The 26,144-nt window shown below is 41.8% G+C and overlaps 1 protein-coding gene and 1 non-coding gene across 3 annotated transcripts in view; one reads left to right on the forward strand and one right to left on the reverse strand.

Annotated features, from left to right (window-relative positions):
- The window catches only part of ERC2 (ELKS/RAB6-interacting/CAST family member 2), an 887,395-nt gene that overhangs the window by 628,028 nt on the left and 233,223 nt on the right, over nucleotides 1-26,144 (reverse strand). The window lies entirely within an intron of this gene.
- On the forward strand, nucleotides 7,637-7,698 carry LOC138388927 (U7 small nuclear RNA). Its single transcript, XR_011234382.1, has one exon. It is a non-coding gene; the product is annotated as a U7 small nuclear RNA (small nuclear RNA).

Raw genomic sequence — 26,144 nt, forward strand, 5'->3', positions numbered from 1 at the left:
ATTTATCCATTTGGCCAGCCTGTGTCTCTGTAGTGGGCAGTTCAAGCCATTCACATTTATTGAAAGAATTAATAAGTGGGACAGATTTCTGTTCATCCTGTTGATGAACACAAGTTCTGAACTTTTTGCTTTATTTTCTCTCTTGAGCCATTGTGGTATGTGGCCTTTGACCTTTAGCTTTTAGATGATTTAGATATAGAAAATAAATCAGGTTTGTCTCCCATGATGAAAGCTTCCAGGTCCAAACTCTTTTTTTACTACAGGGCTATATTCTATCCACTCATTCTCATATGGCATGGTATAAGGTGCTCTCAGCAATACCTGAGTCACTTATCTTAGTCCACTTCTGTCTTTTAGGTTGAATTCCTGAGAGACACAGCCTGACACAGGTATTTTTTATGGAAATTATTTATTAAGGAAGGGCTCTTGGGGTGGGGGAGAGAAGCCATACAGAGAAGAGAGGGAAGTAAGCAAGGACGTTGTACAGGAAATCTAGCCTGAGCCTGTGAGGTGCCCTAGAGAGTAAATGGTGGGTCAGTCTGTCCCACCTGAGGCCAGGGGCTGGGTTTCCATGCCCCTGCCCTGGTCAGCCACTGCCAGTGAGCTTCCAGGGCACTTTTGTGCAGAAAGAAGTTTGACAATTCTAGTCACCAAAAGCAATTCTCTGGAAAAGGTCATAGGTGTGAGTCGTTGGCAACAGCACCCACAGTCACTGGAGGATGAGCACATCTGCCCAGGAAAAGGGGCACGAGGACATCTGAATCAGGCAAAATCAGCATCTGCTACAGTCTACGATTCAGAGGTTGTGCCCAGAACTCCAGATTTGGTCTGAACCAGTAGGGAGTGAGTTGGGTAGGATTCTATTTGTCTTATTTTAGGTAAGTAGCTTTAAAAATTTTATTTTAGCAGTATAAGTCTTCAGGTTTGCCTTTGTCCTCCTCCAAAAAAAAAAAAAAAATGAGACACATATCTACACATAAATTAATTAAACATTCTACTATGTGTCAGACACTGAGATAGGTCCCAGAGACAGGGAGGAATTAGGACAGAAGGGTCCCTGCCAGGAGGATGCTTACTGTCTGGTAGAGAAGGCAGTTGGAAATATGTAAGGAAACGAGTTACTATAAAAACTGTAAATGCACACAGGTAATAAGTGCTGTATAAATAAGAGCAATAAGAGGATGCTGAGATGGAGAATTATGGAGGGGGAGCTATAAGATCCTTATGTGCTCTAGTCCCTGAACATGTTGTGAAAATGCCAACTTGCTAGCCCTGAAGTGTAGGACAAATTAAAGTACTTTATGTTGCCCTGTAACTACCCATCTCCCTCTAACTTTAAGCTGGTGGTCAGGGAATGCCCCCCGGAGGAGGTGATGTTCAAACCAAGACCTGAAGGCTGAGCAGGCACCAGCATGCAAACTCCTGTGGGGAGCATGGTCCAGGCAGAGGAAACAGAATATAGAAAAAGTGGATCTACTCTGATTAACAGGGTGACAGGAGGAGGAATGGGCCTAGAGCCCACCTGTTCAGTCCATTGCAAGGACCCCTGAGGTATCTCTGTGGCCTTCCAGGGCTCTTCTGAGAACAACTGGAGAACTATCCTTCTGGGCATCATATTCTGAGTCATGGATTCTAAAACTAGATTGAAGACAGGCACCAACTCTCTGTCCAGATGCCCTCAGGGGCCACCCAACCATCTTTCCATGTTCCTGGATCTTATTTTCCCTCATGTCCTTTTTTCCCTCGAGTACTTGCAGAAGGCGTGGGAGAGGGAGGGCCTGGCTGCTTCACAGCTCCAGCCAGAGGGCCCATTTTAGAGATGCCAGCAGGGGATGGCATATGAATCAACAGCGTGTTCCCTGTACACCCCCGCGGTCCAGATGGCTGCAGATCACAGGAGCAGAGGGCGGCTCCTACACAGACAACTTCCCTAGCTGGAGACACGTGCCACACTCCAGGCCATGAGGGAACACAGTGGTGGTGGTGGCAGTGGTGGTGGCGGTGACATTTTACAGAAAAGGGCACGGTCTTTCTTTTACTGCAGATTTTCATTTCAAACACTTATCTGTAATAAAACCTTACAGCATAAAATACTGAGGGCTCACAGAATTGGAAAGCACCATAGGAACTAGCTGGTCCAGCTTCTTGTTCACAGCATAAATCCTTTTACATCCCTGATGTCAGGCCCTGGGCTGAAGCTTAAAAGGTTTCAGATCGGGGCAGTCACACATTCTTGGAGCAGCTCTGACAGCCGGAAAGTTCTCTCCTTACATATCTGCTCCCTCTGACTCTCTTTGGTCTGGTTCTTCATTACACAGAATTTAATAATACCCACACTGGCCATTCACTGACATCTTGCCAGGTCCCAAGCACTGCGCTAAATACTTGACAAGAAATACCTCATCTAATCCACACCCCAAATTTAGGAGGTGAGAACTCATCTCATACCCACTTTTCAGAAGGAAACCTGAGCCTCAGAGAGGGTAATGGAGCAGCCCAAGACCAAACCACTGGAAAGCAAAGGTGGGGTTTGGGCCCACATCTGCCATGTTCCAAAGCTCAGCCAAGCCCTTGACGTCTCTACATGGTGCAGCCTCCACAGAACAAATCTACGTCTTTTTTCCTAAGATTATTCTCCAAGTATGGGAAGCCAGCCCACCTCTCTGTTCTCAGAACTGTCCTTCTTTACATGAAATACCTCCAGGTCATTCAGCCATTCTTGATACAACGCAAGAACTCCAATAAGAAACATCCTGGTGACACTTCTCTGGAAAGCCCCAGCTTCTAATCTTCCTAAAACATGGTGCCAAGAACAGGCCACACACAGCCTGGCAACAGCAGGGTCCACTGAGTCCATCCTTCTGCGTCTACTCAAGCAGCCAAAAACTGGATCAGCCATGTCAGCAGCTGTGAACTGACACTGTTCTGCAACAAACCAAGATGTTCCTGAATGAGAAATGCTGTGCCCATAAATGTGTGCGACAAGGTAAGCGGTGCTCTACCAAGGGTCTCCCATGAGCAAGGTTGGGGCAATGCTTTACACGAGGATGGACCTTGGCATTACACGTGGAGCATTCCAACACTTGGCTCACTGGTACCACAGATGGAGCCTCTTAAACCATCACCCATGCACTGGTTTGGAGCTTTAGAGTATCCAGTGGTGAACAAAACATGTTGGTGCTGCCTGCAAGCCAACCCTACACCGGCTCAAAGACCTTGCTGTCTAGTGTTTGCAGCAGTTTCTGAGCAACTCTGGAATATTTTATTGTACTTGCCCTTATTATTTTATGAAAATCGGTGGAAAACTGAAGCAAAAGGACTGACATAAGTGACAACAAGTCCAAGCCAAAGGACAGAGACAGGTTAACTACTGATGAACTTTGTAGTTCAAAATGGCTCATCGTTAGCTTAAACCTGACGCTGTAGCCAGGCCTCAAGTATGAGGCTAAGCAAACAAAATCATTAATGCTGCCAGAAAGAGATCCCTAAAGGCTGTGTCTAAAAAATAAATGTAATTTGGGATTTTAGAAATTTTTCGCATTTCTGGGAACAGTGTTCCCTTCCTCCTGTAAAACATGCAAGCACAATTACTGACTTTCTTGAGTTGCTCCTTCTGGCCCCGCCACAACTAGCAGTGAACCCTTGGGGAGGGTGCTAACTCTTTCTGTGGCACTCAGCCTCATCTGTAAATGAGCATCATAGCTACACCTGCCCTACTGGGTTGTGAGGATGAAATGGTTACCAGGTGCAAGGCCAGCTGGCAATGGTGCCTGTAAGTGTATCTGGAACATAGTTCAATAAAAGTTAGCTATTTAATGGTTATTTAATAGCATGACCCAGGTGAAAAGTTAACATCCTCTTGACAGTCTGGAGTTCAGAGGGCATCAAGACAAGTCATTGTAGAAAGGGCCAGGAGTTGGAAAAGCAGCACGCACCCCGAGAAGGGGCCAAGACAGTCACAAGGTGAGGATGCCCCCTGGATGGCAGGGGGTTCCTTTGGCAAAGTGTGGGAGTGAGAGGCAGCCTCAGCAGCAGGGCAGTGACAGGGCACATGCAGAGTTGAGGCACAAGCAGAGCTGGCCAAGGGCAGGCCCTGGCAGAGACCTTGCTGGGCAGACTGGCAGCCAGAGGCAGTCCAAGGGCAGGCTTTCAGAGTCACCGACCTAGCTCCCCAGCACGCAGCACACCTTCTGGCACGTGGCTGAAATAACAGCACCTAATATCCGTTTGCAAGTATCCTGTCTATGCCTGAGCTAGTTTATGTCCTCTTTGTGCCATCTCTCACACAACCTTCGCCTACAACTCCAGGAGGTCCTGTGATTATCCTCATTTTACAGATGAGGGGACAAAGTCCCAGGGAGGTGAAGTGACTTGCCTAAGTACTCAGATGAGGGACAGATGGGTAAATGGATGGATAGACAGGTGGGCAGGCAGATGAAATAAGGTGGCAACGTTGTCTCAAACCCAAGGCAGAAACCATTTCCTAGAATGACATTGCATATCACCCTCCAATCTGATCTCCCCGCATAACTGCCTCAATGTTCCCCCAACTGCAGTCACACACTCATCCCTCCATACTCCTCCTACCCAGACTCCAGGTTCCCTCCTCCCCAGGATGTCCCTTCTATACCTTCCCTTCATGGAGCTCAGGTTGGGACCCAGGCCGCAGAGAGAATCACAACAAGATAGACTTGATGCTGCATTACCTGAAACAGGTAAACTCCCTTCAATGAGAGGGGTAACAGAGTCTTAACTTGGAGTAAAGCTGAGCCTAAAGAAGGTGACCTATTGGCCTCAGTAATAGCCCAGTGGAGAGATGGAGAGCTTTGGGGACTGGGATTCTGGCAGACCTTAACCTAGTCCACAATAAATGCACATACTTGATAATGGTGCCAGTTTTCCATAAGGCTCCCTCTAGGTAGTACCACCAAGGCCAGTAACCATCCCAATGGAAAGGGTCCCAAAGGCAGAGGAATTCTTTGAGCTGCCCCCACCTATAAAACTTCCTACTCCATTTTGATTCTTCTTTGTGTATAATTTTTTAATTACTTTGCAATACTAGCATATGATGGATTGGCAGCCTATACTAATAATGTTAGGAAAGATAATTCACTAAGGCAGAGAAACGTTCATAATAGCTTAAAAGAGCAGTTTAGAAAACAGTGTGTGTTTTTTGTTTTAGTAAAAACATTATAGAATATATATATATATATATATATACATGTTTTTCCTCTTTTCCTCCTCTACTCTGAAGGAATAGAATATATTTTTAAATTGACTAAAAGAATATATATCCAGCCAGGTGTGGTAGCTCGTGCCTTGTAATCCCAGCACTTTTGTGGGCCAAGGCAGGACGATTGCTTGAGGCCAGGAGTTTGGGACCAACCAGGACAACACAGCAAGACCCAATCTCTAAAAAAATAAAATTAGCTATGTGTGGTGGCATGCACCTGTAGTCCCAGCTGCTTCAGAGGCTAAGGTAGGAGGATAACTTGAGCTCAGGAGGTTGAGGCTGCAGTGAGCTGTGATCAGGACACTGTACTCTAGCCTAGGCAACAGAGCATGATCTTATCCCCTAAGGAAAAAAAAAAAAATATATATATATATATATATATATGTATATATATATATATCTCAAAACGCTAACAGAAATTAGTTAGAGGCAATTATAAGTAATATTCATGTTCCCTTCTTATAAATCTGTACTTTCTAAATTGCCCAAAATGAACATGAATTAATTTTGTAAGAAGAATTTACACAGTGTTTTTTTTAAACTGCCAACGCATGAGCTCATTTTCATTGTGACAAAAACCCAATGAGGCAAGTATTATTATTATTCTCCTTTTGCAGCTGGGGAAACTACGGCTCAGAGAGGTTAAGTCACTTGTCTAACATCTCAGAATCTTGTGACTAGTTTGAATCCAGGGGCCCAACTTCACAGCCCAAACTCTGGGGCTCAAGGGACAGCATGAACAAAAGCATGACAATAAGATAGCAAAGTTAAGAACATTTCTATGCCTATAGTCCTATTTGGTCTTCATCGTTTTTTGTGTGAATTAGGCAAGGCTACCACCTTTATCCCCAGACCAATAAACTGAGACTAAGGAGGTTAATTAGCTTAGGAAGATCATCCCGTAAGGTACCCATCAGTTCTGATCAAATTGTTCATTGCTTTGGTGTCTATATTTTCCACCAAGCCACAAGGTCCCTAACGGCAAATAAAGCGTCTATTTTGATCACTGCTCACTGCTATATCCAGTGCCTAACATACAGCAGGCACTCATATGAAGATTTTTTTGAAGGGTGAAAGAATGACATTCAGAGAAAGTGTGTACTGCGCTGAATAGTGCCCACTCCACACCCCACCCCAAAAATATTTGTCCACCCAGAAACTGTGAATGGTGACTTTATTTGGGGGGGGGGGGGGAAATGGTCTCTGCAGACATAATTAAACTGAGGATCTCAAGTTGAGATAATCCTAGATTACCCAGCTGGGCCCAAATCCAGTGATGCCCAAGGTGCTTATAAGAGAAAGGCAGAGGGAGATTTGAGACAGAAGAGGGAACACACAGACACAGAGGACGAGGCCGTGTGACGGTGGAGGCAGAGACTGCAGTGATGCAGCCACAGCCAGAACAGCAGAGGAGATGGCTACAATGGGGACGGAGGCCAAGACTGGAGGGATTCCAGCCACCAGCCAGGGAGCACCAAGGAATGCCAGCAGCCACCAGAAACTGGAAGAGGCCAGGAATGGATTCTCCCCTAGAGCCTCTGGAGGGAGCATGGCCCTGCCAACACCTTGATTCCGCACTCCTGCCCTCCAGAACTGTGAGAGAAGAAACGCCTGTAGTGTTAAGCCACCAGGTTTGTGGGACTTCGTTACACAGCCCTGGGAAGCTAACACACAGCACTGGTGGAGGCAGCACACGACTATACTGATGCTACACTCTGCAGTTTGTAGCACTTTCACAGACGTTAACTCATCTGACCCTCACAACAGCCCTGGAGGAATATGAGTAAGGTTGTTTGGCCCAATTTCCAGATCGGAACGATAAGCTAGTAGTTGGACGTGGCTGGCAGATGGGAAAATGTAGAGTAAAGGGGCATTCAATTCACAGTGGTCTTATGCCAGCCCCAGGGGCTCGGCTTAGTTGTGGGCCTTGGGAATCCCAAGATCAGAAATACGCTCAGGGAAGATAAATAAGGCAGCAACCTGGGGGCTGGGGAAGTTGAGGAAGGCAGGGGGCTATTTCAATAATTGAGGAAATGGGGGCCCGCACCAAAGCAAAGTTGTGAGCACAGAGGGGAGACAGACGTGAGGAACGGGCAGCCACACTGAGGGGTCCAGACAAACAACTGCTGTTTACCAAACCCTTCCCATCGGCCAGGCCCCACGCCAAATACTGACCACATTACTGCATTTTCTAATCCTCGCAAGGTAACTGGCTTATTCCCGGGTTAAAATGCAAATCTGGGGAGAAAGGAAGTTGCCTGAGGTCACCCCGCTTGGAGCAGAGGGGGCCCTGGCACCTGACTCAGGCCCCCACTTGTCCCACTAAAAACTGTGGCTACAGAACAATTGTTGTAAGCAGCTGCTGGTGGAGGGGGCATCAGTTATTTTCAAAAATGCTAATTATAGTGTTACAGCTCTTTTAGAATTCGTCTAGCAGGTTTTCCGGTCCTCACCAGAAGACCCCCCCAAAAAAAATTCTTTTTTAAAAATGCTAATTATAAGAGCCACATGATCATTACCAAAAATATAGTGAGGTTTCTCCTTTTTTTAAACATATAGCCATGCAGTGCTTAAAAATGGGGATATGTTCTGAGAAATGTGCAGTGTTAGGTGATTGTGTCCTTGTGTGAACGTGACAGAGTGTACTTACACAAACCCAGGTGGTACAGCCCACTACACACCTACACTATACGGTACAGCCTATGGCTCCTAGGCTACAAACCTGTGCAGCATGTGACTGTACTGAATACTGCAGGCCACTGTAACACAGTGGTGTTTGTGCATCTAAACATAGAAAAGGTACAGTAAAAATATGTATAAAATATAAAAAATGGTACACCTATAGAGGGCACTCACCATGAATGGAGCTTGCAGGAGTGGAAGCTGCTCTGGGTGAGTCAGCGGGTGGCGAGTGAATGTGAAGGCCTAGGACATCACTGTGCAGTACTGTGAGTGATGCCATCACGAGGCAATAGGATTTTTTCCACTCCATTATAATCTTATGAGACCATTGTCGTACATACGGTCCATCATTGACCGAAGCGCCATTATGTGCCACACGACTGTAATGCTTAAAAAAAATCTTGAAATTTACCTGTAATACCACTATCAGAGAACACTGCCATCAACAGTCTACACAGGCATGCTTCTGAATTTTTTTCCCATGAACGTGTGTAGGTGTCTTTTATCAGAGGGGATATGTTCTAAGACCCCTAGTGGATGCCTGAAACCACGGATAGCACTGATCCCTATATACGCTACATTTTTTCCCATACATACATACCTATGATAAAGTTTAATTTAAAATTAAAATAGAATAATTATGACAATATGCCAGCATCACTACTCTTGCACTGTGGGGCCATTATTAAGTTAAATAAGGGTTACTTGAACACAGCACTGAGACACCAGACAGTCCATCTGATCACCAAGATGGCTGCTGAGTGACTCGCAAGCGGGTAGGGTAGCGTAGGGCATGGAGACGCCGGGCAGAGGGATCATTCACATGCCCAGAGGGACGGAGTGAGATGGCTTGAGAGCTCATCACACTACTCAGAACAGCAAGCAATTTAAAATTAATGAATTGCTTATTTATGGAACAGTCCATTTAATATTTTCGGACCAAGGTTGGCCACAGAAAGCAAAACCGTGGATAAGGAGGAACTATATTATATATGAGTATGCATGAGGGTGTGTTTGTATGTGTATGGGTATGTGTTCTCTTTAATTAAAATAAGACAATACTATGCCTGTTGTGAGGAAGTCTACTGTCTGCACTAACCATTAAGTCCTAACAACTGGATCCTTTGTATAAACCTGACCATCAGGGCAGCCCAGAGGTGGGCAAGGGGGGCCCAGGGCACAGAGGCAGTGGACGGCCGCGGGGGTGGGAGTATTTTATCACTGGCATTGTTTACAAATACCAGAGCACTGTGATAATACATGCACGCTGATTTTTAGTCAGCTTATTATTGTTCTAAATCTTCGACAGACAATCCACACTACTATCGCCTGTGGTGGGGAGGGCTGCATCCACTGCATCGCCCCTCCCCCCACCCCAGCGAGCCACTGCACCAGGGAAGATGGTGGCTTGGGTGGGCGTAGGGGATGGAGGTGGTGCATCAACTACACAACACAACAGAAGGCCACACGCTCTGTAGGCAAAGCAAGAAGACCATCCCCCACTCCCTCCTCACAGAGATGTTAACAAAACGTGTGAGATAATACCCACTACGTCCTTTTGATTTTGACAGGAAAAGCACCAGAGTAGGTAAGTTTAAGGTATATTAAAAATACAGCCCCTCTTCCATCAAATCCAGACAACTGCATTGACAGGCAGTTCCCCTCTAAACTCACCACTGAGCAAAGGACAGAGCACTTTCTTTCTTGTGTTTTTTTTTTTTTCTTTCTTAAACATATCAAATACCAAAACTTCTTGAGATGAGTTATTGGGAAGATATAAGGAAAACTGAATAAACTGCTCTAAAAACAATCATGCTGTCCACAAAGACACTACTAGAGTTAAGCTTCTAACAACTACAGTGGTATAATTTTCCTGTTGGCCATTCCCTTGAAATAATAATTGAACTGGCAAGTCCATTCCTCATAAACACTTTCATCATCTTTGGCTTGACGAGGCCTAGCTACTGAGCCACAGATAAATGTTTCTTCAAGATAGTAAATCATGAGCCATATGTTAGAAATTACCCTTACGCCCCTATAAATGGAACTATACCCCCCTCTGTCCTTTCCAAAACAGTGGAAGGGATTTTTGGCAGCCAGACTCACATTAGAATCCCCCAGAATAACACTGCTAATCCCCAATATGACACTTTGAAGCCTTCAGAGTCATATTTCACAATAGTATTTTCACAGTGTCTGTGGAGACCATATTTATAAAAACTTATTCAAAACAATGAAAAATGATAACTGGGGACGGAGCTCCAGCCACTTCAGGTGTGAGAAAAGCTCTTAGCATTGTCTGTGCACATGCCTGAGACACAGGCATCGTCATGAGAACGGCAAAATGTCATGACGGAAAGCCCAGGCTCTGCAGCCTCCGTGGCCTGGATTTAAATCCTGACTCCACTAATTTCTAGCTGTGTGATCTTGGGCAACTAACTTAACCTCTCTGTGTCTCAGCATCAGTATCTGTAAAATTGGGATGGTAAGAGTACTTGCTTCACAGGGTTATAAAAATTAAATGTGATAACACAAAGGCTTCCACACTTTTTGGTCACAACTTTATGTAATGCATCTTAAAATAGGCTTACTACTATAGCAAACAACTTGAGGGACAAGATGAGTCAAGGTTTTTACATGCGAGGCCTGGAAGCAGAATATTCACTGTTGCTCATATTCTATTAGGTAATTAAATATGAAATGTCTGATTTGGAATCAAAAGAGTAACTTACTATATCTCAAACAAGAAGCAGTATAAATAATCAAAGTTTGTGCCTAAACTATAGAAACAGTTTTGCCATCTTAACAGTAGCTTGATTACACCAGCAGCGAAGAAGCCTGGAGAGCGAGTGGCAATGAAATTGTGAAAGGCGTTTTCCACAGCTTGTTGAGAACTGAATATTTTTCCTTGAAAGAAGCAGTCTAAAGCCTGGAAGAAGTGGTAGTCAGTTGGTGCAAGGTCTGGCGAATATGGTGGATGACAGAAAGTTTCCAAGTCCAGCCTCTGTAGTTTGATCGGCATTGTTTGGGCGACATGTGGTCAAGCATTGTCTTGCAAGAGGACTGGCCTGTCTCTATTGACAAGTCTTGGCTGTTTAATCGCAAGCATCCTCATCATTTCATCCAATTGGCTGCAGTAGACATCCACTGTAATAGATTGATCAGGTTTCATGAAGCTGTAGTGGGTTAATAACCAGCGCTGGACCACCAAACAAGATACCAATAGCTTTTTTGATGAATATTCAGTTTTGGACTATGTTTCGGCACTTCATCTTTATCCAACCATTGTGCCGAATGCTTGCGATTGTCAAAAAGAATCCGTTTTTAATCACATGTAACAATATGGTGTAGAAATGGTTCGCCTTTGTGTCGTGACAACAAAGAAAGGCAAGCTTCAAGATGATTTCTCTTCTGACACTCATTTAATTCATGCGGAACCCATCTATTCAGCTTCTTTACCTTGTCGATTTGTTTCAAGTGGTCCAATATTATTGGAATAGTAACGTCAAACCTTGCTGCTGATTCATGCTTAGGTTGAGATGGATTCGTTTCCACTACAGCTCTCAGCTCATCATTATCCACCTTTGTCTCAGGTCACCCACGTGGCTCATTTTCAACATTAAAATCACCAGAATGGAAATTCTCCAACCACTAAGGTACTGTGCATTCATTAGCCACATCCTTCCCAAACACTTCATTGATATTTTCAGCTGTCTGCGCTGTATCGGTTCCACAATGGAACTCATATTTGAAAATGACACTAATTTTTGACTTATCTGTGGTTTCACAAAAATCACTCTAAAAAAAAATTTGAAAGATAGTCACAAACCAAAATGTGTGTTTGTAAGACTGAGGATGTACCTTCACAATAAAAATAAAACAAAAAGTGTCAAAGTGAAATGTCAGAGATATCAGTTGTCAAACTTACAATGCTTAATATTAGTCAGACTATAGTCACATGGACACACATGCAAGGGCATCTGGGAAATGTAGTCCAGTGATGCAGAAGTTGTGAAAAAGAGAGGGAAAAACCTGTGGCAACAGCAGTCTGTACAACATGTATTTAACAGAAACTGAAGTTTCATGAAACAATTCCTCCACTTACTACACATGAGATTCCTGTTTTACTCCACTCCATTCCATTCTAATCTATTTCATTTAAAACATGTTGGTCTTAACCCAATCAGCTGATTTTCACAATCCACGAATATTTCACTTCACCATTTAACCAACAAGTGTTAGCTGCTGTTATTGGCAGTGGTTGTTGGCAGCGGCCCTGAGCAAAAGGACAAACTAGACACTTTAAAATTTTTCCAAAAATTCTTAGCATTTGAGTTCACAGACTTGATAGTGATGACATGCTTCAGTTTTGACTTTAGGTTTTAGGAGTCGTAAACATTCATCCAAAAGCACTGTTCACAATTCCTAGAACCTGGGCTGCCTTTGGAACACATAACTAGCTATAACCATACACTGTAGGAACTAACAGGAACACACACACACACACACACACACACACACACACATGTGCATGCATACAAATGGACAAAGACCACTAAAAAGTGACCAGAGAAGACAAAGAAAGGGCCAAGAGAAGAAAAACGGAAATTTATCCACTCTGGACATGCAACACTGGCACAGAGCCTAGCACTAAGGAAGCACAAGGTGCTACTTTCTCCCTGAGTGAACCGGTGATGTGTCAGGTCTTGCTCTCTGTATCTTTGCCCTAGAAATTCCTCACAGCCTGTGCATGAGTTAGTAAAATGGTCTTTCCTGGCCTACGTAACGTGCTAAGGCAGGGATGGGGAACCTGTGGCCTTCTAGGTTGTTAAGAGTTCCTCAAGTGCTGCCTTTTGACTCAATCCAAATTTCACAGAACAAATCCTTTTATTTTTATTAACACATTTTTGTTCATCTTTCACATTTTTATTTTATTTTTAAAATGAAAGTATTTAAAGTATCTAAGAATAAAATAAGTTTTAACAAAATAAGCCTCCCAGATTGACCAGCACAATTAGAAAATTAGTAAGCCATAAGGGCTAAATGGACGGCTGCTACACTCATGATTTGGTTTTAACTTCCCCTGCCTGATTGGTGCCACTACCACAAGAGGCTGGTTGGCGAGGGTTTATGGGGTTCGAGTACACCAGTCTGTTACCCGCTTTTGACAATGGTGCACTGTGTTTCTGTTTGAAGTGGAATTTGTGAATAGTTGCACAGCTCAACTGTGTTTTTTAATTCTGTCTTCTTAAAAGTCCATCATGTCAAAGAAGACCAAGAGAACACTGAAGGAAGAAAACAGATTTTTTAATGAGAATTGAGAACTACAATATTATCTTGTTTCTGCTAAAGATAAGATGATTTGCTCTTTGTGATACTGCAATACCAACAAGAAAGAAACTCAATGCTCATCAGCATTATAACACTCGTAAGGACCTCAAATATTTTAAATTAGAGGTAAAAGGAAGACAGAAATTGCAGAAATTAAAAGATGAAAAGCAAAGACAATTCTTTCAAGCTGCAATGAGACCTGGAAATAATGCTACTAAAGCAACTTATAAAGTAGCTTATATATTCGGGGGAAAAGGGAAGACATTCAGTGATGCAGAAATTGTGAAAAAATGCCTTGTTGAAGCTGTAGGATACTTAGATCCCAATAACATTTCAAAGTACAAACAACTGCCTCTTTCAAGGAGAACATAACTGATCGGCAACATAAATTAGCCTTCAACCTAACAGAACAACTTCACGCAGTATCTCAAAAGGAAAATATGCATTATTCATCACTTTGGATGAATCAGCTCAGCACAGGTTTTATATTTCACTCAGGTCATAACAGAAGATTTTCTTTGCTATGCAGAGTCACTCACTTTGGGCACTCCTGCAAATAGAACACAGGGAATAGATACCTTCAACAACTTTCAAAATAAATGTCATGAAGTTGGACTAAACTTGGCAAATTTAGTAAGTGTATGTTCAGACAATGCAACTTCCATGACAGGAAAACATGAAGGGCTTATTGCACAGATTAAAAAAAGTATTAACAGATTCAGATGCTCTCATTTCTTTTCATTGCATCTTGCATCAGCAAAATCTCTCTGCTAGGCCGGGCGCGGTGGCTCACGCCTGTAATCCTAGCACTCTGGGAGGCCGAGGCGGGTGGATTGCTCAAGGTCAGGAGTTCGAGACCAGCCTGAGCGAGACCCCGTCTCTACTAAAAATAGAAAGACATTATATGGACAACTAAAAATCTATATAGAAAAAATTAGCCGGGCATAGTGGCGCATGCCTGTAGTCCCAGCTACTCGGGAGGCTGAGGCAGTAGGATCGCTTAAGCCGAGGAGTCTGAGGTTGCTGTGAGCTAAGCTGACGCCACGGCACTCACTCTAGCCTGGGCAACAAAGTGAGACTCTGTCTCAACAAAAAAAAAAAAAAAAAAAAAAAAAAAAAAAAAAAATAAATCTCTCTGCTAAAGCTACTATTTTAAGTGACACTTTGCTACAAGTTATAACTATTGTTAACTATATTCATGCAAATGCAACATGGCATCATCAGTTTCATAACACACTAAAGTTGAAGGATGAGCTATTCAGTATAGATTTACCATATCAATCTAAAGTGTGTTGGCTATCCCAGAGACAGGTGTTAACCAAAATTTTATCTCTGTGAGAATAGATAGTCAAATTTTATGAAGAACAGAATCAGCAATGTGAATTATTAAAAGAAGATTTCTATAGGAATGCAGCATTTCTGTGTGATACCATGTCAAATCAAAATGATTTGAATATTTCTTTGCAAAGTAAAACTAAGTCTATATATGATATGTGGCAAAAAAAAAAAAAACAACAAAAAAAAAAAAAAACAAACAAGCATTTCAAAAAAAGCTATCTTTTTTCAAAACACTTCCTGAAAAGGAAACTTTGGATGATCATTTTCCCCAGTAAGCAAAGGTCATTGACGAGCAGGATGTTATATGCAAATCATTTGTAGAATTTGCAGCCATTATAGACCTATTAATTGGGGAATGCAATGAAAGTTTCACTGACTTTGAGAATCATGACATCACACCCAAATTAGCACTTCAGGCTCACCTAGTTGGTATCACCAAGGCACCTAAAGAACTACAGATGGAACTGATTGAGCTCTCAGTAGATGCCATTTTAAAGCCATTGTTGGATGCTGAGCAAGATCTAGTTGAACTGTAGAAAAATGCAGTAGAATACTCATGCCTTTGGCAACATTCCCGAAAAACGCTTTCTTGCTTTTCAAGCATTTATTGCTGCAAACCTACATTCTCCTACCTAACGCCCTTAAGGTCACAAATGGCAGATACCCATCTAGAGGATCAACTGAAACTTCGGACCTCCATGCTGCAACCAAATATTCAAATGCTTTCCAACAAAAAGCAGACACAACAAAGTCATAAAAAGCTTGTTAACTTTAAAATTAACAAATAATTTTCCTATTTTGAAATTATTAAGTACATACTAGTTAGATTTTTAAAAAGAAATGTACATTTTTAAGTATATCTAATTGAAGTTTCTTGAATACAGCCTAATTTGATCACAGCTAAATTAATGTGGCCTTTGAGGAAGCTGTGTAAGGGTTCAAGATAGGCAGGACATGATCAAATGTGCATTTCAGATGGACACCCAGGACGTGCTGCAGCTGGCCTGACCTGACGCAGGAAGACCGGTGCGGAGCCTGCTTCAGTAACAGGTTGGAGAAGACTGTGGCCGCCCGAGCTAAGGTGGAGACAGTAGGTAGAGAAAGAAGGGCCCTGAGTCAGAGGATACACAGAAGTCCAAACTGGTAAGTTTTGGTGACTGATTTAGAGATTTTATAAAAAAAATTCCCCCAAAGAGGATGCTCAGATTTCTGACTTCGACAACTGAGTATATGAATATGCTGTTTGTTGAGATGAAAAACACAGAAAGAGAAAAAAGGAATTTGATGAATTCAATTTTTGTACAAGCTGTTTTTGAGGACCCTGAAGCTCAGTCAAAAGACGCCCAGGTGGTGTTGGAAGCATGGCGTGGAGGTGACGGAAGAGTGCTGAGGAGACCCAGATCTGGGAATTATCAGCAAATGAACAATGGTTAGAGTCAGGGGGTCACCCTGGAACTGGGACCAGACTGTAAAAACATCACGGGCCACCCCCAAAACCCCATCCCTGGTGCCACCAGCCCACTGTACAACAGAAGGTCGGGGTGAGAGGTGGAATGAGAATGGCCTTAGATGCTCACTAGGCATAAGAGGAAACAACACAATGCCCAGGTGACCTTGGACTGTGGCTCAGTTTCTTTATTCATTCAACAGGTGAGAATCTACTCTATGACAGGCACTGTGCAAAGGGACTAAAGAAACCATAGTAAACAAGAGAGACATGGCACCTACCCACAGTCTATTGGGCATGGCAGCTGAAAACAAGGAAGCAAATTTAAAAAGTCAAATAAGAAATGCTACGAAGCCAACCAAGGGGGTGTTGAGGCAGAGAATACCAGGGAAGGGGAAGGACCTACTTGGATTACAAGATCAGAGAAAACTTCTCTTAACAGACAGCATTTAAATGAAGACCTCTAGATGAGAAATAACCCAATGGGCAAGAGTAAGCAAAGGGAATTGAATTTTAGACAAAGGCAAAAGAGAGAGACTGAATGTCTGAAAATCTGACAGATAAATGTGCTAGAGCTGAGAAAACAGGAGTGCAGTAAGGAAAAGTTAGGTCATGAGGAATTTGGATTTCATTGTAAAGGCAACAGAGAGCCACTGAAGGTGTTCAAGCGGAAGAACAGCATGCTACACCCTACACATTTAAGAGCATAACTCTGGCTACCATGTGGAGAATGGACAAAGGAGCAACAGTGAACTCAGGGGCACCAGGTAAGAAGTGCACGATGATGGTCGTCGACACAAGAGGGTTAGCAGGGGAGGTGGAGAAGAGGCAAATAGCTTTGAAATATAACTGGAAGTATTGCCATTAGGGCTTGGTTAAAATAGGATGTAGTGGGTGTGAGGAACAATTAAAGACGATTCCTAAGTTTCCAACTTGAGCAACCGAGTGGATTGAACACCTATCTCTCAAGGTCATTGTGTGTATCGCCCAGCACCTGGGCCAGCAAATTAGGTGAGCAGCTATAAACAGGGGGCTTCCTCATCATTACTGCATGACTCTTCCCCTACAAAACCCCCCCAGAGAGCAGATTTAATGATTGTTCTGTCCTCGTTTTCCACTCTCTTCCATCACACAGCATCCAGGACTTTGCTCTTAACTTCTTTCCCACACACTTTGCCTACTCAAACATCCAGGAGGGCAAAAAAAAAAAAAAAAACTACCCAATGTCTTTTTACTAACAAAAATATCTTTCCTCCAAGCTCTAACAAGTTACTCACATTAGTCAGTTCCTCCCACCAGGACCACCCTCACCCAACTGTGAATCAAAAAGCATCCCATCCTCGCGTCTAAAACTCCAAGTGGCTCTTGGCCAAGGATGTGGGTCTAGAAATTCCCTCAAGCAAAATTCATATCCCAGAGCCTAGTAATTATTTCCAATAATATTCCTCACATTAATACCATTTGTCTTTTAGTAACTGAGCTAACTTTCTGCTACTTAGGCCAAGGTGACTTGAGGAGAATACTCGCAGATATAAATGAGGGATTGCAAAGACCTCAAGCACTACATGCAAGAGGGAAGCAGTCAGTGGTTGTGGGAACCAGGTTGTACCAACCAGGGAGCTGATATTCCCAACCCTGCATTCAAAGACATCATGTTGGTAGCTTGAAATCGGGCATGGTGGGAGTAATTACACCACAGAAATCTGCAAATGCTACAAATCAGGTATTGCCCCCCATCCCTTGTAAGAGCCAGTTGTTAAACATTTACCAGCACACCACGGGAAGCTCCCTTTATTTTTAAGCTACCATTTAGTAGACACTGACTGTGCACCAGGCACTCTGGTAAGTGCCTTCCTCATGTTACCGCACCCTGCTCAGCAACCCCCAGACGGTGCACGGAACTTGTCAGAGTTCCCATCTCTCATCTCGCTGCCTCTTTCCTCCTCACCTAAATTTCCTGCAGTCCTTCTGCCTAGTTTTCCCTTCTCTCCTCACCCCACCTTTACTACCATCTCCCTAACAACTGACTCAGCTCTCCTGATGAAGCCTTTGCTGAATTTCTCAATAACGAAGTTCAACAAACCACCTACCAAAGAGAATTATCACTTCCTCTGTATCCCTTCCATGCCCTGTATAGTCTTACCTTGTGCAAGTTTATTATTTGGTGGAACTATATGAAAATGCTCATATTTAATCTTTTTTTATCTATAAAACATGGGAGTCATTTTAGGGTCAGTCCACTCTTCTTGGGAGAATTATATGTAAAGTAAAACTTTATCCCAGGAGTATGAGAAGTCAGCATGGCCCAAGCCTTTTTTCCTTAATTTTGTTTTCCTTTCTAAGGGACTAGGAGTAGCATTAGTAAAAGAGAACTTGAAGCAATTCTAAAAATTTCATTGAAATACGTGTCTAACAAAGTATTCATTCCACCACTCCATGATCCTCTGTTTATACACATGCAGCCCCGCCACAGGGGAAGGACTGATCGGAGCCATTTGCTTCAGCAGGGTGGGTGCAACAGGTTACACCCCCAGTAGAAACCCAGATTGTTAAGCAAGTTCTGTAAGAAAACACTAAGATAGTATCTATCAGACGCATACATTTTGCTATCAGCAAAGAATAAAAAGTCAAGAATACACCCTTGTTCACAATAAATTAGTCCCCATGGAACAATTTCTTCTTTATAACACTGGGAGCACAAAGTCTTACTGTGTTTCTAGAAAATTCCTCCTTGGTTCTGGAAGCCTGTTTTTCTGGATCACTTTCAGAAAGGATGTTTTATTAACATGCTCAGCCACATGAGAAGCAAATGCTGCCATTAACTCAGAGTCAAATTGCAAAAACATAACTTCTTCTACTGCCTGGACCAAAACTGTCATCAGACTGTTGGTTTGGCCATCATCATATTCCACCATTAGGCAGCATCCCACAGGCCATCTAAGTGGAGCACAAGGTTTTAGCTGGCTGCAGTATCCAAAGTCTACAGTCACTTGCCCTGATAACCAATTGTAACTAAGAAGGTTCTCACGTGAGAACTCCATTTGGGTTTTGAAAGCCTCAAGTTACCTTATCCATAAATTGCAATGCATTTTAGTGGGGCATAAAAATTACTCATGTTGAGGATAAAAAAGTTTCTCTTAATTATCAAAAACATATCATACACCCTTACAAATAGCTATAAAGGTAAATTAAAATACCAAAATCTGATTATCATGATTTTGTATTTGTACAGAGTCTCCAGAAATGTCCTACATGAGTAACTTGTACACAATTGCACTGCAATCTAGAGCAAAGGACAGTTGGCAACCATAATAGAAAATTCTGAGCATCTCTAAACTCAAGCTTTTTTGTTTTTGTTCATTTTTTTTCTCCCAGTTTTATTGAGGTGTAACTGACAAAAATAGTTGTATGTATTTAAGATGTACAATATGATAATTCGGTATACATATGTACTGTGAAATGATCACCACAATCAAGGAAATCCTGTCATTTGAGACAACATATTAATAGATGCATAGAGAAGACATTATGCTAAGTGAAATAAGCCAGACTGAGAAAGATTAAATACTGCATGATATCACTTACATATGAAACCTAAAGAAGATGAGCTTATAGGAAGAGAGAGTAGAAGGGTACAAACTTGCAGTTGTAAGATAATTAAGTCCTAGAGAGCTATTGTACAGCATGGTGACTATAGTTAATAATAATGTATTATATATGTGAAATCTGCTAAGAAAGTGGATCTTAAGTGTTCTCACCACATATTTAAAAAATGGTAACTGGCCAAGTGCAGTGGCTCACGCCTGTAATCCTAGCACTCTGGGAGGCCGAGGCGGGAGGATTCCTTGAGGTCAGGAGTTCGAGACCAGCCTGAGCAAGAGCAAAACCCCGTCTCTACTAAAAATAGAAAGAAATTAGCTAGACAACTAAAAATATACAGAAAAAATTAGCCGGGCATGGTAGCGCATGCCTGTAGTCCCAGCTGCTCAGGAGGCTGAGGCAGGAGGATTGCTTGAGCCCAGGAGTTTGAGGTTGCTGTGAGCTAGACTGACGCCACGGCACTCTAGCCCGGCAACAGAGTGAGACTCTGTCTCCAAAAAAAAAAAAAAAATGGTAACTATGTGAGAGGTGATGGAAATAATAAGCTGAAACTCTTAACAGGAAAGCTATTAACTATTTTAGAAAAAATAAAATGCATTCCACAACCACTATCATTGAAATTACACATCTTAGGTCCAAAGAATCTTGGGCCTTCAAGCTAAGAAAGCTCTTGGGCAAAGACAAGTTGGTATTGTACCTGGGCTCGTATTTCCTAAAAGACAGTACAGAAGATTCTTTGTGTAGCTGAAACATAAACTTCCTAGGGAAACATTTCTGCCCATTACCAGCTTATCAAAGACCATCAAGAATGGGATCACACAGGATCTCCTTCTTGATTTGATTAAACTGTCATTAAGTGCCTGAGAGACGGTCAGTGGTCTGACAGCCTCTGACCTTAAAGCAACTCTAAGAGCTATTTGTGGAAGCTGGAGGAGACTGAATTTTTCTGGCTACTTTTGTAGTTTTTGACCTCTGGCTCAAAAGGGGTACAATTAAGTCTTACTCATCCTAATTAGGACAAACGGAAGAATTAGTTCTTACTTGAGAAAACCCCAATTATCAAGTTATGGTATACCCTCTAATTGTGTATAATTTTACAGGAATTTCATTAAAATCTGCATCAAACTTTTTAAATAACTTAAATAAAGTACCAACTGAAATGTTCCAGATATGATGAAAACACACATTCCGCTATCCAAATTGTATTTACGACAGATCAGGGGTTGAGTACACCCAGAATTGTCCCAATTATTTAGTGACTATTCTCTAGAAAAGAAGCATATTAAAAACAGAAAATACAAAGGTCAAATTGAAATCTTGGGAATAGAAATTGTAATACTCATTTACAACGGATTTAGGAGGATCATGGGAGTGCAGAAGGAAGGTACTTGGAAAGTGCTAACCGAATGCTAGCTCAAAAGAAGCTGACAGACTAACCTCAGGAAACTTATGCAGAGGACTTGGTGGGAGATAATTTTTATTGCCTTGGGGAAACATTCACAATACAACCCTAAGTGTATTAATCAGGTTGCTCTAAGTTCCATGAGGGCAGGGGTTGTATGTCTTGCTCCCATCAGAATACCCCATTTCCCAACACAATGCAGGCGTTCAAAAAATATTTGTAGACTGGATGCTACTGGATGATTTAATTTTACTTTTGTTCTGCTAACTCTATGTAAAGCCTCATTTTTGTTAAGAGATTCACAAACATTTGTAAACTAGTTCCCCTGAAGTTTTCAACATGACATATACATTTAATTAGATGCACATTTTGAAAACCTTGGAAAATCTTCACAGTCACATCAATAAAATCTAACCTTGCCCCCAACAGAGCCACTCATACTCAGCAAGAAAGTTTTTTTATTTTTGAAGAATGGGGTGTGTGTGCGTATGTGTGTGTGTGTCTCATTATGAAGCCACAAAGCTGGATTTAAGTTGTCTTTGAATTCTATTTCTTCAAAAGTATTTTCACATGAACTCTTTTAACACTCCATAAAACTCTGCCCTCTCCTAATGTAACTGCTTGACTCGTGTAGAATCTCCTCTTCTTTGGACAAAAAGCAGATCTAACCCTTACTATCTGCCACCCAGGCATCAACTTCTCCTTCATAAAGGAAATTAGCAAGAAATATCGTAACCAGGTTTCATCTGATTTTATTTTTCAGGCCACAGACAATCAAATGCTTGATCAGAGCAAGCAGAAGCCTGTGTTCCATAATTGTGTATGACAATACTTATAATTGCTATGGAAATTTTCCTCATTAAGCCCATCTGCAAATTTTTGTCCCCAAGTCCAGGGTGCTCTCTTAGAAAGGGGAGTATCCTTTTACAATTTGGGTTACTGGAGTACATTGCATTCTGAGCAGGACCCCAATTACTCCAGCATCTGATTAATGTCTGTCCAAACCCTTGCTCCATAACAAGACCCTCTATAACTCAGCTAACCACCTAACAACCCACATCATTAGGGCCCATTATCTTTTATAATGTTGATTCTTGGTATCCAAGGGCTGTGGTTCAGACAGACTATTTAAAGGCATTAAAATAACAACCGCCTTGCCAGTTGTGGGCATGGCCACCAGAACTACCATTAGGTCACAAGGCCAGATGCAACAGACTAAAAGGCAGAGGGAACACCCACTTAAGCAAACAAATCCACTTGTGTCCTAGAGACCACTGGCCAGCAAATTCCACGGGTATGGAGAATCAATAGGTGCTAATAGAGATGATAGCACTCCAAGTTCTTTGCCTAACTCTATTCAATTGATCTCTTACATTTTATCTTCTTTCTTGTCAAATTTTATCTAGGACAAGCCTTAAAATTTTTAAGTCTCAGACAAGTTTCATCTCTTTTTTTTTTTCTGGCCATAAGAGTCAACACTACAAAAATCACACACCGGGCTTCTTACAGCAACTGCTACTCACTGCTCTTCTTTCATGTTAACCTGTGACTCTGAGTTCACTATGGACTAGGTATCATTGTTGAGCTCTCTCTACTTAGGCACTGTTAGGAACATTGCCCGTTCTCATAAAAATAATTCATTTTACAAATACGAACAGGGGTCAGGGAATGTTAAGTAACTTTCTCAAAGTCACACAGCCAGAAAGAAGCCAAAGCCAGGGACTGAACTCAGGTTTCTCTGACACTCCGATTCATGTTCTTAACCATCACACTACATAGTCTCCAAAGCTTTGAGGTCTTAGCATTTATACTAGACATTCTCAACCAGTAGTTCCCAGTTTTCCAAGGATGAAAACACCTTTCCAAGGACAAAATAACATTTTGTAAGTCAATATACTGTGAATTTAAATAAAAGCCTAAGCCCCCCTGCCAACTGAACAGACCCCCACTTGACCAAGGAGATTCCAGAGAAACCTTAAAACTGAGTTCCTAGCCATTATGGGATGCGAGGTCAGACCCGTCTCATCATCCCCCTCCTTTGCTAACAGCCGTCAGGCTTTCTTCCCTAAGAGTTAAACAGAAATCCGTGATCTCCTCCTCCCTTTCTGAGGTTTTGGCACTACAGCTGACCAGCATTCTTTCCTGATAAGAGACCACCAACCATGGAGTGATTCTAACCAGTCTAGGGAAGATGTACAGTAAGGGTTTTTGTGTCCTCTGCTTCACTTTTTGATGCCAGAGGGCCAAAAATTCCACTCTCAGATTATGCTAAGGCCGCCATTTTCTACACATGGACCCCTAAAAGGGACATGAAGCTCAATTGCACATGTGCGTGTTTCTCCTTTCATACATGTTCATGACTCTTCCTGTAGCTTATTAAATATGTAGACTCGGCCACTCTCACTCATCATAAATTTCTGTTCCTTTACTGTTTCCCTAAAGTATATGTTTCCGGCTTCTGGCCAGAGGCTCTGCTTCCCAGCCTGTCAGAACGGCCACCTACAGGCTGCAACTCTTTGTGAGAAATAAAGGTCTCTTTTCCAAATTTATGAACCTTGTCATGTCTTCAGTTGACAATATGAAGAACTTAGCATAGTTCTAACACATACTAAACATCCAAGAAATGTTTAGGTGTGTTACCATTGTAGTATTGTTGTGAAGAAACACAAGATAGCACTGTACTTTTAAGATAGATTGATAACTATGATTACAAAGTAATTAATTTTGTAACCGTCATAACAGCTACATTCATTTGGAAAAAGAAAAGGAGTACTGTATACACATAAAAGATACTGCATATGATTTTCTGGGCACAAAAAAAATACTTGTAGCACATATGTATATGCGGACCTTGTAAAACACACACACACACACACACACACACACACACACACAGATGAGGAATCCTCTTGAGGTCCTAACTTTTCACTGAATGGTATTCCTGAAGATCCCCCTAGCAGTCCTCCTCCTCCCATTTCTGAACAGTGCAACCATAGACACACCAACTGGATTTTCACGTTATATATATCTTTGCTAATTTCACCACTTCTAACATATTTAAGTTCTTGCCTAGGCTGGGATTTATATATATGTGACACAGCTATAGAAATCAGCCTATCACCAAAATATAATAATTTCTCCCATGTGCCAATAATAATTTAATTAGTAATTAGAATAAGAGGGTGGAGATAAGCAAAATGAAGACTGGCTTGAAGGAGAGAGGTAAAGCATTTAGCATATGAGAAATAGGAGATAAGAGTACTATCATTAATTGTTGCTCTCCCTGTTATGAAAAAAAAACCTCTATGTTTGAGGTGACATCTTTATAATATCTATTTCAATTCAAGACTAAGGATTATTTTTAATAAAATTTTCCCTGATTATAAAAGTAATTATGATTACTTTTGATAACAGAAAAAACACAAAATATTTTAGGGAAAAAAAGTAATCACCATGCCTCTACCCACACATCGTAACTAGTGACATTTTCATGCACTTCTACTCAGTCTCTTACCTATGTATTTATTTTCCTAACTATTTATAGATCTGTTTATATTTCTGTAGTTATTGATAAACTAAAACTGGGATCATATGACATATAAAGCTTAGATTCTGCCTTTTTCATTTAGTACTATATAGTGAGGTATTTCCCATTAACTATTCCTTGAAAACATTATAAGTAATAGTATTAAAATATTCCATCTCATGGGCTTAAAGGACCTTAAATGTCATAATTACTTTTTATTATCATTTAGAAACATGAATATAGAGCTGAAAGAAGATAAATTTTCTCAAGAAGAAAAAAGTTTTTAAAAATATTTTATATGGTGTTAAATTATTTGGTAAACAACAAACAGGATATATTCTAACCTCTGCACCATGAGATTAAGGACCTTTTCTGTCTCATCCACCATGATATCATCAGGATCTAGAAGAGCCCCTGACACAATGAGTATTTATTTAAAGGGAAGAAAAAAACACGTGGTTAAGCATTGGAGTTTGGAGGCTATACTTGCAGAGTTTGTACACTGTGGCAGTATAGAAGACTCAATTCCCCAATTGCTGTGAGCTGCCACTAGATTAAATGGAGATCAAGAAGGGCTTGCACATGTAATTGTGTCTTACTGTCTCACAGATGGCATTTTTACTAAGTGTAAACTGCTTCCATTTTGCAGCGTGCAAACTAGCTGGCAATACAGCAAAGTCATTTGGGGTAATTTGATCCCCAAAATGCATGAAGGGTTTATCAGATCCAGACAATGTAGGAATAAACTGATGCATCTTCAACCAGATTTTCGAATCAATCTCTTCTGGAACATAAGCTTGGGCAGAATAAAATTTCCATGATTCATCCTACCATATCATAAAGATGTCATAGGGACTGCCACAAATGGACTATTAACTATTGCTAGGTATATTAAGTTGGTTCTTTCTGATTAAAAAGATGGTGATTCTAAAATTCATAGAGATTCTAAACAAATATTTAAAAATAAGGGCCAGGAGTGGTGGCTTACACCTGTAATCCCAGCACTTTGGAAGGCCAAGGCCAGAGGATCTCTTGAGGCCAGGAATTTGACACCAGCCTGGGCAACACAGCAAGACCCCATTTCTACAAAAAAATTTTAAAAATTATCCAGGCATGGTGGCTCACGTCTGTAGTCCCAGGTACTTGAAAGGCTGAGGCAAAAGGATCACTTGAGCCCAGGAGTTTGAGGTTGCAGTGAGGTATGATCATGCCATTGTAGTCCAGCCTGGATGACAGAGCAAGACCCTTTTATAGAAAAAATAATTTTTACAAAAAGAAAAACAAAAGAAACAAGCAAAGGGCACATTCAAAGCTCTCCAGCAGGAAAGAAAGTACCTGGTTAGTGGCACTGGGATGGAAACTACTTTACAGTCAGAGGGCCCAACCATTAGATAAAGCTAAGAGCTTGGATGTTGAATAGAGAACTGAGTTCTCTGATACTGACGTTACAACCAGGCCAGGGGCAGGGGGTGGAATAGGCAGGCTGGGAAATTGAAGGATGGCCACAGCCTTGGGTACTAACCCCCTTAGGAACTCAGGCTCAGAAAATGAGGTGCCTGATGATGAAGTTGAGCCCAAGAGTCCA

This window comes from Eulemur rufifrons, chromosome 7, assembly GCF_041146395.1.
Source record: "Eulemur rufifrons isolate Redbay chromosome 7, OSU_ERuf_1, whole genome shotgun sequence".
NCBI lineage: Eukaryota > Metazoa > Chordata > Mammalia > Primates > Lemuridae > Eulemur > Eulemur rufifrons.